Source organism: Amblyomma maculatum, chromosome 1 (assembly GCF_055883805.1).
Source record: "Amblyomma maculatum isolate TAMU_Amacu chromosome 1, ASM5588380v1, whole genome shotgun sequence".
In the NCBI taxonomy this organism is placed as follows: domain Eukaryota; kingdom Metazoa; phylum Arthropoda; class Arachnida; order Ixodida; family Ixodidae; genus Amblyomma; species Amblyomma maculatum.
In genome coordinates this window covers 354,873,224-354,890,078 of record NC_139344.1, presented here as the reverse complement: position 1 = coordinate 354,890,078, position 16,855 = coordinate 354,873,224, and the positions used below count along the sequence as shown (strand labels likewise).

At 45.4% G+C, this 16,855-nt stretch overlaps 1 protein-coding gene across 4 annotated transcripts in view; it reads left to right on the top strand.

The window, feature by feature from the left end:
* The window catches only part of LOC146207851 (dual serine/threonine and tyrosine protein kinase-like), a 114,915-nt gene that overhangs the window by 9,367 nt on the left and 88,693 nt on the right, over nucleotides 1-16,855 (top strand). The window contains exon 1 of one of the 4 annotated variants that reach the window (XM_084591031.1): nucleotides 13,660-13,779. The exons of the other annotated variants lie outside the window; for them this stretch is intronic. The gene's annotated coding sequence lies outside the window, so the exon portion shown is untranslated. Of the gene's footprint in view, nucleotides 1-13,659; nucleotides 13,780-16,855 lie in introns of those variants that run through there. 4 annotated transcript variants of the gene reach the window in all.

The following is a 16,855-nucleotide window of genomic DNA, read 5'->3' as shown; positions in this document are numbered from 1 at the left end:
CTTCAGCAGATTGTGAAAGTGCTTCACTTTTCTGGCGTTAGTGTTTTACGTTCATCCTTTTTCTCTGATCTGTTCCTACTTTTGCGATCGCTGCTATCGTGATCAGTTAATGATCGTGAAAGCTAAGGCAACTGTTCATTTAGCCCTACGCCGTGCGCCTGATGCGGTTGCCATCTTCTCAAATTTTCTAATCTCCCCACGTGACGTTCTCCTGCTCCTTAGCGCCTCCTTGCCTTAAAATCTATTCCGTTATATTGGGAGACAGTCGATAATATGCTCCTGGTGTTTCATACCCACCTCGTTATTTTCTGGTTACAAGTACCAAGACCCCTGTTAGTGTTTGATCCTGGCATGCTTCTATCGCTGCCCAAGAAAAGGTGACAAGTCTTAGGAATATCGTTTTCATACCGAAGCAAAGCAGATGACTGCTGAGATTAAATTTGGGCTCTTACAAAAGCTATGCAGAATACTGTATTGTTCTCGCTCACTCCTATTGTAATGTCCCGCTGTGGGGGTGTGAAAGAGCAGTGGCCGACATTTTCTTTTTTAACTGTTTCGTCAATCTTCCTCTCAGCTACAGCCGTTGATGCTTGATATTTACTATCCAATTTTTTCCCCGCTTGCTCTTCATGCATTTTCTGCTGTTTTATGGGTTTAAATGCGTGGAGCAGGCTGCGCGGTCAATGACCTTTAACGAGACCTCTCGTGGATATTGAATACAGGTGGTATCTCATTCATGTTGATGCACAGACGTTACAATTAAACACCGATAGGGAGGCAGTCCCTCAGGCAAAGGTAACTCTTCGCTGACGGGTCGCCTTTAGATGGTAATCAAGTCGATCTTTTGTTCGCCACTGGTCGGAAACAAATGCCTTACATAGCTCCAGCCACATGGTAATAACGGCATAGCACTAGCGAAAAATGCGACGCTATTTCTTAAAGGTAAGGAATCTTAAAATTCATCACGCGAGAGTTTAAACTGCGTTCCACAGACTTAAAAGTAGGTATTATAATTTCAGACGGGCGAATCGCAGCAGCAGTTTGTGTACTTTAGATTTGGTGAATCTGCTCTCAGCCTCGATGACAGTGAGGGTAGATACGTTCTCAAAACTGCGCGCACGAATTGACGTCATCTCCCCTTCTTAAGACTAAGTATAAGAGAAGACTAAACTGACGAGAAACTGACGACATCGCCGTTAATCTTGCCTATTCGATAAAAATAATGAGAAGCTTATATCTCTGAGGAGGCAGCATAATCAGTGTCGCCCATTTGAATTTGCAAGCACATCCCGAAGCAAAAAAAAAAAAAAAAAAAAAACAACACGGACGGCGAAGAAGATAGCCACGATATCGGAACTTCTGAGATTGTACGCAAGCTTGCCTCGTATAGGTAGCAATACTGTTCAAAGGTCACCATTATAAAAAATATGAGCACCGATACATAGCATTTACAAGCATAGGCTGCGCACATGGGTCCGTACTGAGAGCCAACCGGTAGGAAAACGTAATGATCGCAGAAGGTAGCCTTGAAGACTGCTTCAGACTCTAAGGGATCTACCGTGATAAAATAGCAGTGAAAAGTGGAAAAGGAGTAACTGTTGAGTAAAAGAACACCTTATTGGTTCTCATGCCATGGAGCAAACCAGGCCTAACAAAGGTTAATTCTTATTCCTTTTATCTAAATATTATACGCAGTTTTCATGGCTGTGTAAAGAGACTGCTATTATTATTTGCTTCCGTCCTGATTAAAACTCACCTTATACGTTGCGCTATCGACGGAATAAACGAAATGCCTCCTTTGGTCAACTCAGTAAGACTGATCATTGATGCGCTCATTGATTGATCATTGATGATCACTCAGACTAGATCGTAAACCTCACGCTCGGAGAAAGCCGTACTTCTGGGGCTATCACTTTCCGCATGTGTGATTTAGAGATGGTAGACAGACGTGCGCGGGGACATGCAGTCTGCCTCGTCAGTGACGCGCGAGATGAAACGACCCTGAAACAGGCCTGTCGGTATTTCACCACCTGGAGGCTATCCCACGCCTCGTTGTGCTGTGCGGGTCGCGTGAGCGTTTTAAACATTGCCCGGAGCATTGACCCTTTATTCCTGCTCTGTCGCTGTTAATAAAGGTTTTGTGGAATGTAAGTAGATGAATTTCTAGTTCGAGATCATTCCGTCTTCGCAGAAATAAACACTGAACTGTAAACGATGTTGTGCACCTGATAAAAACACAGGATACAGATTTTGTACAAAGCGTTAGTAATTGCGGCGCGGTGGGGAACACACAACTGAGGACTGAGCTGAGGTGGGTCTTGCTTTGTTCTTAGTAGAGGAGAGCGCGAGTACCGCACGGCGCTACGAACACGTGGTTTCCACGAGGGGAAACCGAATGTTTCTAATGCTGTTTTTTTTTCTTTCTTTTCTTTTTATCGACTTCTTCAAAGACATATTGGTGACGCTGGGCGAAACCGCAGCTGTGGCTCATTTGTTGGCGTCGAACTGCTGAGTCCAAGGTCACATAGAACGTACTCGTGGCGGTTACATTTAAATGGAGGTAATATGCAAAAAGCGTCCGCATGCTGTGCTGTATCATCGCACGTAAAATACCGTGGCCTTAATTATTCCAGAGCTCTTCACTACGTAGTAATACTATCTTCAGTGCAGTTGAGTGAGTCGAGCGCGAACCTGGAGCACTGTCTCCTTCGCTGTCCAGTCGCGGTTCAATCTGCCTTCGTTAGACATTATACCCTTTCACATGGATACCTCGGTTTGCTTCGTACCGCCGGGTAGACCAATATTTTTGATCCACGAATACACGGCAACCATCAAATGAGGCATTTATTTAATCCCGAAACAACATGCCACTGTGTCCCAAACATCACAGGGTTTCTTGACAAGGTGCTTAGTGCACGAAGCATTGAGGAAAGTTTAGGATGTTACGTGTGTTGTTTTTGAATTTCCAGGGTTGTTCTTTTTGTTTGCCTTCGGATTCCGCTATCTTTTTATCCCTTCCAACGTGTTACTTTGGCCTTTAGACGTCAATTTGTTTTTAAAAGAGTCATCGGTCGTTTTTATTGGTTTTAGGTCACCCTAGGTTAAACATGCATCGTTTTATCGTTGAATAACTGCAAAGCTTTCTGACGTGCACGGTAGCTGATAGGTGGTGTGACGATGTCCCTATACATTATGTGTGTCCTTCAATAGAAGAGTCAGTTGCCAGTAGCGCAATGTCCTGTCTGCCTGTTTTGTGTTCGTCTGCTTTTGCGCTAACTTTTCTCCCGTACAATCATGAACCAACTAGCCCAGTAAAGTATAAAATATTTTGTATGCGGCAGCATTAAAAGCCTCCAACAGGAGAAAAAAAAATAGCAGACATTAAAACAGAATCATACGCAATATACGCGCAAGCTTTAGTAATATACAGCGCGCTACATGGTTGGGGTCTCGTGTATGTGAGAAAGTGTGAATGTGTGCAGCCGCCGTGGAGCTATAGGCCGTTGGACATCATGCAATATCCCACACTGTAAATGGTTACTACGGCTGCTCGGGGTGTGCTTACATGCTTGTAAGAGCGGTAAGTGAGAGAAGAGATAGAACTCGCTTCATACTGGGACGAATTTTAAATCAAATCACATAAAACCGCGCATGGATAGGGCAACATGCACGACAGAGAGGGGCGCTGACTAGCAACTTATTCTTGTTTATTTATTTTACGCGTTTTAAGATTCCCAAAGCGACTCAGGCTGTGAGGGGCGCCTTAATGGAGGGCTCCTGTAAAAGTTCCACAACCTGCGGACTCTTCAACGTACCTTGACATTCTGCAGCAGTAACCTTACAGCGTTTCAACAGTGTTTGTTCAGGTAGGTTTCTGAGAAAGACGTTATCTGATAAATCGCTGGCCACTAGAAAAGACAGGCGTTAATGGGTACTCCTGCGCCAGGTTAGCCGGGACTGTTTTATGATTGCTGACTCCAAGAACGCTTCTACCACCTTGATCATCCCTCTGCAGACGGGAAGCTATGACGTGGCGCCAAATTTCCGCCTCCTCTCACGTCCTCACCACAGGATTGATCTGACTGGCAATCCAGACATGATCAGTTGCATAAGAGTGAGGTACACCCGTGTATTAAATTGCTTGTGCTGCATGAATGGCCGCCTTAGCAGCAGGATAGGCTGTCCTTGTTATCCAGTTGAGCGGGTCTCGAAGACCACCGAGGAAGGGGGGAGTGAAATAGAAACAACACAGCCTCTTGTGGACATCTGTGCAGATGCCTTATAAGCTCATGTTTAAATTAGGCATATGCATGCCAGCGCTTCACATGCATGTGCATTCATTTCTGTCTGTCTTGCTTCTCTTTTTTTTTTTACTACTGAAAAATTGCCTGGTCGGCGATCGTGTATCGAACGCGATGCACGCAGTCGTTCGTCGAAGGTCGTTCCCACCGGTGTCGATACCTTTTGTGTCAATACTCTTGCCCTAACAATGCTATATGATCCCATAAATATATGTTTCTGGTACGCAGAGTTGCAGGTTAGTTATCATCTGTTACAGTCGTGAAGTCGCCTTCTGCATGACATGGACAGGATTCTTTAACCAGAATAAATGCGCCGCCCCCCACGCCTACCTTCTCATGTTGCGAAAAATGAGAGTATGATATTGTGTTTACATTTCTATGTTAGTGGTGTACCAGGTTTCAGTGGGTATAGTGCGAATGCAAAGTTCGAAGTTCCCAGAGCATTAAAAAACAGATCAAATTGTTCTACCTTTCATTTGGCTAAGAGGAAATTTAAATTTAGAAAAGAAGCCTCGTATTTCTGATAAAGTCTAAAAATTCATGCGGTAAAAGATCCGCTTTGCACAATCACACAAGTTCGCATTTCAGTTCAGGTCAAACCGTTTAACGACGCCAATGCTTTAAAAATGAATGCCATGTCACCCGTATCCATCCGTAGCAAAATCTTGCCGCTTGTATGCCGAGCAAAGCAATAGTAATGATTGCTAGCCCAGTCTGTTTATTTGTCGATGATGTTCCCTGTTTTATTTTGTCATGTTGCCTCTATGAATGCGTGATTATTCGCATCTTTCAAGCAGGCTCACTTGCACAGCCGCAAAAATGAAAAATCTAAACGGAGGGCCAGTCCACGCACGATTCACACTTAAACGCAGCTTAACGAAACGACACGTAACTTATAGAATTGTGCGCGCTCTGCTACATTTTTAATAACTTAAGTTTAGTTTGTGGGGTTTAACATCTCAAAACGACTCAGGCTATGACAGACGCCGTTGTGGAGGGCTGCGGAAATTTGGACCACCTTTTTAACATGCAATGACATCTCACATCACACGGGCGCCTCGCTCTTCGCCTCCACCGAAAAGCTGCCGCCAAAGCCGGGATGCCATCTCGCGTCCTTGGGCACAATAGTCGATCGCACTGACCACTGCAAAACCACGGTGGAGCTTTTAATAACTGGAGAAACATGCTTACACCCAAAGCTTTGCAACTAATATAGATGCACGGCAAGTTAAACAGTGATTAGGAGGCAGGTACAGAAGCGTTTCACAGGGTTGGTCAATTTATATGGGCTGTCAGCACTGTTTCCAAGGGAATCACTAATTCTTGTATTAACAACAAAATGTTTTTTGTTTTTCTTTGCTACTGCCACTCTGCATGTCGCGTACACAGATATGCCTGTTGTGAAAGACGTGGCGAAAGCGAAAAGAAAAGGTAAAGATTAGTACCCGCAAACTAGATTGTATAAACAAATCTGAAGAGTGGTCAACGTTAGCGCTACTCGGGTGAGAAACGAATAGATACAAGCAAATGTGCATGTTTCACTAATCGCGGCGACAAATTCATTTTCACGTTTTTCATACAGAAGAGAGAAAATGTACTCGCCGGTTTTGAATATCCCAATGCGATACACTGCAAGCGTATCACCTCCGCGAACGGGCGTCGTTGCATTTCGTCCCGTATAGTTGACCATCCCAAGGTGGCTTCGAACCTTCACCAGTGCACACAGTGTGCAAGGAAAGGGAATATACCTAACAAATTCACACCACAGGAATTCGTGGACACACTTGATATCGAATATTACAGTGAGTTACGCGGCCAGCCGAAGCTGAAGGGCATATATATGTTGCTGCAGACGGAACATTTTTCTCCACTACCGTGCGTATATTGCACCGATACTGCTTACCGGGAAAGTGACGTGCTTTTGTACTCACAGGGCAGGCGGGTGATGCACCGGAGCACCATATCCATCTTCATTTCTTCGCCTTTGTAACTACACATTCGCACACAGTCTAACACTTCATACCGTCTGCATGATTAGGCCTAAAGCTTGATGGCTTCGCCGCTTGCTGTGTGAAAATGCGTGCCAAGATATCCAACTAGGTGAGCCCAAGGAGTGCGCTGAACAGTCAGCTTTCCATGATAACAAGCACAGTTTCGGCAGAGAAAGGTTTCCACCGCAGTAAAGGGCCAAATAAGAGGCGCGAAATGTGACGGGCCTCAACAGAAAGCTACCGGCAAGCTATAGGGTCCTGGCTAGGGGACTTGGTGGTGGCGCTATTCCCTAGGTGCGGCTAGATTTTTCCCGATCAGACTTTTTCTGTCACTGGACTACAGGTACTCTCATTTAGGCGGCATTGGTCTGTGACTCGAGCCCAAGGCCCAAAGCACGAGCCCAGTCCTTTTCAAGGTCCACGGTTTCAAGCCCGGGCACGGCCTGGCCGTGCTAAATTATCGCCCTACTGAGTCCAGCCCTGCTAGCAAAGCTCGGAGTGCAGACCAACCCGGGTCCGGCCCGGGCCTGTTCTGACAGTACCGCATGATGTATATTCTTTTTGGCGAGTAAAAACTAGCCCACAAAGAAGCTGAGTAACGCATGAAGAAATTTGTTTTTTTTTTTTTTTTGTTTTTTTTTTTAAGGCGAAAGTCTTTCTAGGCTCATGAAACGAAATCACTTGCGCGAGATCTGTCATATTCCGCGAGATTCCGCAAGATGGGTTCCTGTCTAGCGTTCCTGCCATCTGCAGTCCAACACGCATCAAGGAACGACAGACGACAGGAGCGATGGTGTACCGTCCAAACTCGCACTTTTCCTTTCCTGTAAACCACTTATAGTTATATGTAGCACTGCAACGAACACATATAAGAGGCAAAACATGAGAGGCAAATGATAGGAGAGGAAGGGTAGGCTTTCGCCAGTATCCCCTCAAGAGATATCTGAGAGGCTCTTTTTTTTTTTTTTTCTGAACATGAAAGGAAGTGGCAATGGGGCAGCAGTTGTCAGCACCGCGTGTCAGAAATAACCGGGAGGCTGCATAAAAAAAGAATCGCATCATGATAATTTGTAGCTAGTGATTGACGACTGGTTGGTGTGTGACAGGCGATGACCAGTTAATGAAATCATTGCAAATAATAGATTATTTGATGAATTTAAGAATGATAAAATGGAAATACAAAAGAGGGTTCAAAGTGCCAAAATACTCAGGATGAAAACCTAACGCTTGGTAAAGCTAATTAAAAAAGTTCAGTGTGTAATTGATCAATTAAAAATTGCAATATTTGAAACAATAAAAAATTAGAATAATGGGGTGAAAGGTGTCAAATGTCAAGAATGAAAAGCCAGTACTTGATGATGCTAATTAAGAAAATTTAGAGTCTGTAATTGATCAATCACTTAACAAGGATAGTTGAAAATGTGAAGAATCAGAAAAAGGGAGTACGAAAGGTGGGAGGAATATGCTCGCCAGTGATTCATGATGCTAAGATGCTAAGAAAATTTGAAGTTATAATGGATCAATTACTGAACTGAAATAATTCGACGAACATTGTTTCAAAATTAAAAATCAATATAATTTAAAATAAATCAAAAATAATCAAAAAATTAAAAAGGGTTTTCAAAGGTGTAAAAATGCTCAGAACGAAAAGGCAATGTTTTATGATGCTAATTTAAGTGTTTAGAGTGTAATTTTTTAATTACTAAATTGGAATATTGAGCAAGAACGTTTCAAGATATAAAAAATAAGTGCTTTAATAAAATACCTTTTTTATTCTTCAAAGCAAAGGTATCAAAATATTCATTCTTCTTTTATTAGTCACAGCTTTTCAATTTCATGTTGGATAATTTCTGTTTTTGTGTTCCATCGTCGTTCGCTATCAGACAGTTCTTTATTTTTTCTGGGCATCATTCGATGGAGGGTTAGCGTAGAACGCAACCACATAGCCCGCTTACACACATACCAAGCCGCCTTTCCAGACGGATGTTCGAAATAAGGTGAATGGCCCGTAAGACACAGGAGGATATGGAGAGCCAACTTTGGCGCCGGGACAGGAGACCACACCCTACTACAGAAGGCACTGCCGATATGCCAAAAAAAAAAAAAAAAATCTGATTTCGAAAGGTTTGCTTTACGGAGTTACACGATGATTTTTCTCAACAACGAGAATAATTGCGATGTTTTCTGCCTGTGTCACCTCTTCCTTGTCCTGTATTCAGCGCGCTGTTTGGCATCATCTTCGAATTTTCCTACCATAGAAAGCTATGTACAGTTCACCTGCAGGCCCCACTTGCCTAGCGGTTGTAATTTACCCAAGGCTGCATGCTCAAAATATAGACTTCAGGAAGGTCTTCGCAGTTCAACGTACCGGATAAAAGATAAGAAGGACAGGGAGAAACAACTTTATTTGCCCCAGATGTCGTGAATTAGGGCAGGTGGATCCTGTATGGCCCCCGGTGGGGAGGACATGAATTGCTTCTTTTGTCGGCAATAAACGCTTCTTATTTGGCATCAATGCATTTTGCTCGGGCAAAAATGCACGCCAGTAATATTACCCGATCTATTATACCTGTCGTAATCATGAACATTCCGCAGCTGCGCAACTGGGGAGCATGCACTGTATAAAACTAGCCGCACGGCGTGTTGTGAGGGGCTCTCTCATCGTGCTATTCCGACCTGTCCTCTCCAGGGTCTGTAAACATGTCAGTCACCTCGGGAATGCAGACCCCAAACAACGGCTACATCTATTCTCAAATTCAAGAAAGAATACAAAAAACGTGCAAGTTCCGGCAGCATTCATCATTCGGGACAATTTTTGCCTTGATGACGTATCCTCCAATGCGCAAACCTCAGGGTCAATGGATGGGGCATCTGAGACCTTGAACTCTCGTGCTGTGCGACAAACATCGTCGTATTCATCGTCGTGCCCAGGCACGAGGGCACTATGCTATCACCGTAGCACGCCTCGTGTAAAACTGCAACATGCTCTCACGCTGTGCAGTGAACATCGTCATCTTCATGAAGATCCATTTGCGCCGCTCCTTAATTTAGTCTAGGTAAATACGCCTACATACGCCATCTCGCTATAGACAGAGACCGCAGCCGTGCCAGGCAGGCTACCGTGACCATCGAAAAAAAAGAATCCGGACTAGTCCGCTGACCAGAGGCTCACCAAGCCCAGAAGCGAGGCAAGATCGAAGCGGCAGCAGCGGCTGCGCCTGCGGCCGATGGCTAACGCTCGTGAAACTTGGTTCGAGGATAGTTGAACTTCTATCTTTTTTTTTTTTCCGAAGGACAGCTTCGTCGGGGGCTTTTTCTTCCGAGGCATTTTTACCTCTACCCGCAATCGTAATCGTACAATGCTGTAGCTTAAAAAAGGGCACCGCGTTATTCGCTGCAAACATAAGGCTGGTGATCAAGAGCCGTACAGTGAATGCGGATATCGGAGAGGGCCAGGGCAAGGCGAGGCACGACGCCAAAGCAAGGTCGAACGAGGTGAGGAAGGCTGCATTCGTGGCAGCGAGAGGTTGAGTCTACCGGGGCGAGAAAGAAAAAAGTTTGCAACAGAAAAATTGTTTATCAGTACGTGACGCTCCTTTAGCTCACAGACGCCACCGAACGTGCACAGTCGAGCATGTTTAACTCTCGTATCTATAGGGAGCCAACCTTATCTGTTCTCTTTGAACCGTCTCGTACCGACTCCGTATGCAGTGTAGGAAGCCGTCGCGACTCGTGAATATACCGCTACTGATATCGTCCCTGCCGCTTCGCCGTTCCTATCTTAGGAAAACTGCCTTTATCGCTTCCCGATAGAAATAACTGAAAACGCCTAGTCTGGCGACAATTTTCGAGCCGCCTGACCTCGCAACGCGGACTTGCACACGTGCGTTCAATGTGGCTTGTTTCTAATGTTTACATGTGCAAAAACGATAGTCTGCAAAGCGGAAAGCCTCTCTATTTTTACTTCTGGCTTTTTCACGAAAGCCACATTATAGAGTGATAATTAAGCCAGCTTTGTACAAGAAGCTTCTGATTCAATTTATTTAATTCAATTAGGTGGCATGTGAACATGCCTAAAGCATTTCGTGGTAACCGTTGTGCGCGTCGCTTTCATGGATGGAATCCACGCCTACAACATTACAGTAGAAAAGACTCTTGAACATTTTGTTGTCAGACCAGAATTTCTGTGAGGCATTCTGCCGTGAACCTGTGGTGACAAAAGATATGCCTGTAACTATAGAAGTTTATGTAATTACCAGAGTACAACACAGAGTTCAGAGCTCCCACAGACTGCAGGAAGACACCACAGAAAACAAAATCTATACAACTGCTAAAATCCACTACACAAGTACAGAAATACCTGACGTTACTAAAAAAATAAGTAAGTTATGTCATAGTTTTTTCGTTTTTTTTTTTTTTTCTGCGAAAAGCCTCTAATTTCTTCTCATTTTACTGCCAGAGACTCCCTCTACATTCTTGCATGCTAGCGTGAATGCAACTTCTTATTTTGTGCTTAGTAATCGTGCATCAATCACTCCTGCTTGCTTACTGAGATGTGTCAAAGAAAGATTTCAAAGGAACCTGGACAACTTTCGGCCCTTAGTGACTTCGCTGCACCCGGCTTGCACGGCCATGAGTCTCAACTGTCATGTAAGCCACCTTCCTGATCTGTATCAGCAACGCGTCAGCACCAACTCAGACGCTGTACTTCAATCCAGGACCCCTTAGATATAGGCCGCTGCTATGCTCATTTTGCACGCGCCCTTGGTGACATGGCGCGTTAGTCTTTCGATCACCCCGAATTTGATTTGGCAGTTCTTTGTTCTCTTTGACGAACTGAAGTCTACAGCAGCACATCAGAAAACCATGGATGGCAAGCAGGAAGGAAGAGGGCATGTGGAAGGGTATCTATACGACGATTTCTGTGGCTATATCGCGTGCAAGGGAAAGGGAAAAGTGCATCTAGTGAAGAAAGAGAGGGATAAAGTAATAATCAAGGACATCAGCCAAGTAGGTGCACGCAGCAGATTGTGTAAGCAAGGATACTGGAAAGTGATAAAGGAGTTTACTCTGTTCTGTTGTGTTTATCTCAGAAGCTGAACTACTGAATTAACGATAGCCCTCTGCATCGATCACCTTGGATAGTGGTGGGTGGCAGAAAGGTATGTGTTGGGGGAGGGGGGCTGTATAGGTTATGGCGCACTGACTTTTGGTTGTAGCTCTAGTTCTTCCGGCCCGCTCCGCATCACCTGTGTACGCCAGCTCGTTTATTCCCTAACTGCGCACTCTCGCACTCAAGCACGATGTGTTTAATGTGACGAGACTATTACGAGTGGAGAAAATGCGCGGTCATCCATTCAGTGCCCTCACCTAGCATTATTTGGCTACATTAATCAGCTTTCTTTTCTTAACGATAACACAGGAGTCATGTCTTGCGCTTTTTCCGGTGATTCGCTTTCACATAAATAATAACTTTCAGTGAAATATACATTCGCATGCTTTTTCTACAACGGCTTCTACAAGGGTAGAAGACGTTGCTTCCGGTTTCTTGAGTGCACAGAGACTCGCGCTACGCAGCCTGAGAGAGGAAAAAAACAACCGCCAGGATGGTCAGTTTATAGGGTTTAACTTCCCAAAGCGACTCAAGCTATGAGGGACGCCGCAGTGGAGGGTGCTGGAAATTTCGACAACCAGATAATCTTTATCGTGCACTGACATCGCACAGCACACGGGCGCCTTGCTTTTCGCCCCCATCGAAAAGCGGCCTACGTGGCCTGTATTCGATACCGCATCCTTGGGCACATCATTCGAGCGCCCCAACCACAGCACCACCACGGCGGCCTGAAAACCGCTAGGGAACATTTAGAACCTCGACTGCAAAATATATCAGATAGCGTTCAGGGTACCACTGAACATTTGAAGCTAAGTTGTAATCAACGCGAACTCACGATAATTTCGCTGCAATCTCGTATTGCTCACTTTTGTCATCATTCAAAGCAGTGTCTCTATTCGGCTCATTTTGGGCGTGTGCTTATGTATCACCTCATTTTTTTTTAGCGGCCTGCTGCAACGTAGTGCATCTAGAACAGCTCTTTTCACCAACCATATTCTCTAGTTCCTCTCAAGGGATTCATTGCAAAAAATGGCGCGAACAAGCTTAGCAGGTGCTCTTGTTGGCTTATCATGCAGTCAGCACAAACGGCAGGAGAGGTATGGCATATGGCCTGGCGTGTCATGGCACGTCATGGTATGGCATATAGCACCCCCCCCCCCCCCCTCCGTAAATAAAATACGGCGAATTCAGTACTCGAAATTTGATTTTGAACAAAACGAAAAAGGACAGTATTCTTGCCTTACGAGGTATCTAGCTATAGCTGTCTTTTGCGCGCTAGTGCCACTCAGTCAAAGCCGGAAATTAACTCAAAGAGGAAGTCAGGGGCTGATGCAAGGTTTGTATCGTTGAACAAGGAGTGCAGTTGTGCCATTTGACGCATCGCTCCGCAAGCTTGCACGCTCTCACATGCCGGCAAACACACCTCCTCACTGCCTGCAATCTAAGCAACGTTTGCTCACTACCATCACCTGCTTAGAGCAGCTAATCCGCTAAAGGTAGGTTTATCAACCGCATCTAGGACAATGGCACGAAACTGTGCATGAACATCACGAAAAGGTATCGTGATCTGCCTTTGCAAGCAACCCTGCACGACTGAGCAGCACTTCCACCGCACTCCGTTAACACGCAGGCCACGCGAGGGCCCTACCGCTTGCTCAACCCAGTGCGACATCACAACGATAACCATGCTAACCTAATTCTTATAAATAAACATTCCTTTTCGTCTTCCAGCCCTCCCATTTAACTTGCGCTGCTTTTTAATTACGACAGTCAGGTGCCCTAACCAATGAGCCATCGTGGCGGTGTGGAGGACGGGAGGAAAATTTATATTCACTGAACTAGGCGGATACTGAGAACACCGGTTACCTTTAGTTTCAGTGTGCGCGACCACACACAAGCATCACCCGTAATTAAACACGAACAGCTGCCCCTCGCGGTGAATCACGTAGCTATATCGGAATATATCCTGTGGACGGGTGATTTTTTTCAGACGGTTGCGACAGGGATCGCGCGAGCAGATAGCGAGAACAATGGCACGCCGTTGCTTCGACTGACCGCAAAGAGAGATAGCGGTGCTTTCGGCCGAGCGAAGCACGACACGAGTAGTCGCGGCACGGCAACGGCCTTCCTTGCTCGCCGCACCGCACGCCACGTACCTACTTCACCGGCGCAAACACTGGGGGCGAAGACTTAAGTGCCGGGGCTCCGTGGTCGGTGCCACCAGTGATGCGGATGGTTTAAGTTCGGGCCTCACTTGCTGTGACACGTGCGCGCTATTGGAGCAGTGCCAGTACATTGGAGGATCCACGCTTTGCTGGATCTACAACTTTCATCTATCAACGTTGTTTGGCGGCGGCTTTGGCTCTTCTTACTCGTACGTATAACCACCTCGGGCCCTTTTGCAGCTGTCTTGTGCATGCGTAGATAGACCGCCCTACCTCTATGGCTGTATTGACGGTTTCTGCTTAGTGGCTACCTGAGCTCGAATTTCGCCGATAATTCGCAGTGGCCGTTCGTTTAAGCATGAGCCAAATTTCGAAACTTTTGTGTACCGACACTTAGGATCACATTAACGAACTCCGGGCATCCTTTATTGTTCCGGTTCAGCCTTTAACATGTGAAACTCCAATCTACTTTCGATACCTTCGGCTAACAAATATTCGTACATTGCTGGATAAGAACTGCTCTGCACATAAATATTCGTTTTGAATAATGACCTTAATCGCACACTGATCATCAGGAAGTGTGAAGCGAATGGGCCGTAATTTTGTTTCCTTTATAAGAATTGCACCATTGGCTCCTTAAAGGATATACTCGCAAGACAAACAACAACAACAAAAAAGACGCTGCCACGATATAAACCAGATCAGTTTCAGCGCGTCTATGGCATATCGGTTCAGCAAAACGTACGCGATACTTCAATCGATCGTTCGCTAGCGCATTCTTGATGGAAAGCGCCGTGTTTGAAGAACTGTGACTCGATGCTGGTGCAGGGATCCCTCAGCGCATCTTTGTCACATATCTCGTGTGGCGTGACTGGACTGCATGACGAATGCGTTTGGGAGCATTATTTCCACTTACTCAGCAACGCTTTCCGGTTAGGACTCTTGTATAACGAATACGAAGTTTTCTGAATGTACGTTCAAAAGGCGTCGCTAGTTTCAGTCACCTAGCGCTTTTCCTTTTCACGTTTCGATGTTCTTCGCCTTTCGTAACTGCGTTTCTCTTTACACAGTCTGTGGACAATCTAGGAACATTGCATTGAAACTTATTCAAGAGATGCAATCGCCCATACATGGACTTATTCTCAACATCGTTGCCATCTTCAAATATTCACCGCAATGGTCACTCCGGAAAGCACGATAAGCTAAGGGAAACCGTGTCCTCGCATTCTGAAACAAAATCGTATGAGAACAAAGGAGAAGTACTTTAGTAGTACAAAGAAAGAAAAATTGAACTTGAGGTCAGACCCCGCTGCATTATGGCCTATGTGGCTGGCTCGAGAGCCTTATGGTGGACAGCAGGGTACAAGCTGAGCATCGCGGTCTCCCATGCTCAAAAATACTGAGTTGCAGCTCTGACTAACGGAGATCAGCGGATAAGCGCATAGGATGTGGGCACTATCGGTGCTTTGACCACAGAGGGCGCATTCGGGACTATAGCTACCGGAAAAGCAACGCATACGAACAGAGTGTTAGAAGCTGTCACCAAAGGACTGTCTCAGAGTTTGAGAGATTTATGACCAGGTGGAAAGCGAAGTCGTTCGTTTCGGTAATTCAATGTGATGACATGTTTGTTTGAGGTCAACCGGTCCTTAACGGAATGTAGAGCGTAGACGTCGGCTTGGTGGGTGAGACGTGAATCAGCGTTGAGGGCCACCCCCGAGAAGACAAATATCTGGTAAAAAAAAAAAAAAAAAAAAAAAAAAACGTTGTAGTGAGGTGGGAAAGCTTCGGACGAACGAGGCTTACAGATTGGACACAGGACACCTTGTGTTAGCTATTTGGCCTTGTTCTTTCTGCGCTGTGGAGACCATACTATTTCACTAACTAGTCCAAACAGCTACAATGACGAAAATAAAACTGGTGGCAAAATTTGCACGGGAAAAGAATTGGCGTGCTGTGACTGCTCTTCTCGTCATCTTGAAGGTGTAGCCAGATATCGTCTGCTCGACGATTAAGAACTCGAGGATACTAAGGAGGTCGCTGAGAGATAAGGCACTCGGCTGCTTTGCTCAGTTGTTTTCGACAACGCCTGTCGCCAGCTCTGTGTGCAAAAACAGTCTCTTTCAAGAAATTTGTGTTTCATCACACTCTCTAGAGAAAGTCCACAGCAGTGGTCGAAAATATTAAGCATGTAGCGAGAATGAAGAGGTTGACCAAGCAGTGTCGGGTTGGATACCCGGTAGCCAAGCGGAAGGGGAGGAAGCGAGCAAGAGAGGAGATAATGGACAGTTGCTTTCAGTTTGTTTGGGGAAACGAGGCGTGTGCTCGACACTCTTTGTGGCTTTTAGGAAAGAGGAAACTTCACAGTGTCTACAGAATAACGCTAATCCTTGTGGTCCTTAAATATTCAAAGAGAGCTGTGCTGGCTTGCCTAGTTGATGAAGGTTGACACTGTGGTCTGTGAATTTTGGTCTTCTTCAAAGAAAGAGCGTTCCAGTGGCACAGTGATGCATCGAGAGACACACATTCAATATCATAGCGGGGCAGCAACAAAGTGGTTGAACAGTCTCTTCCTCGCACCCAGTGCTCCCTCTCAGGATATTTTGTCATCAAAGTACGAAAAGATATAAAGGAATAGAGATGGAAAGAACGAAAAGACTGAAATATGAAGAGCAAGCGGTTCTGTAGAAGAGAAGAGAGGTTCGGTGCAAATGTCACCTAGGTAATGACACACGCATTAAAGTAATGACTGGGAGGACTCAGCGAGGTGGACAAACTTGTGCATTATGCGAGCACAAGTTCCTGCTTGTCACATAAGACCTCGTTCACTTTGATTCAACTATTCTGAATACTACTATCTGGGAAATAAAACTGGCTGATACTGGGTGGGTGCCTGCTCCTGCTCGAAGGCAGGGCTGGAGTCATACAATTAATTTTTTTCATAAATATTGCTTAGGTCCTCTGAAGCGGACAATGGCTCACCGCTTGCCTCATTGGCTGTTTGGCAATGTTTTTGTTTTTTCGCCGGCGTTATATTAACGTGAGGAAATAATGTCGCCAATGCCAGCGAAAGATTAGCTGCCGTGCCAGGCAATTTCCAAGCTGCTCAATCTGACCGAGTTCACATCTTCAGACGCCAAAAGAAAATAATATGGGAGATCATGCTTCAGTCAGGAAATGAGGCAATCGCTATCCTGTAGTACATAACACTTCCTTCTATGGTAGGACGAAAACCAGTCCTTCCAAACAGCCTTCGTGAAACGTTGTAGCGCGCAAAGATACATG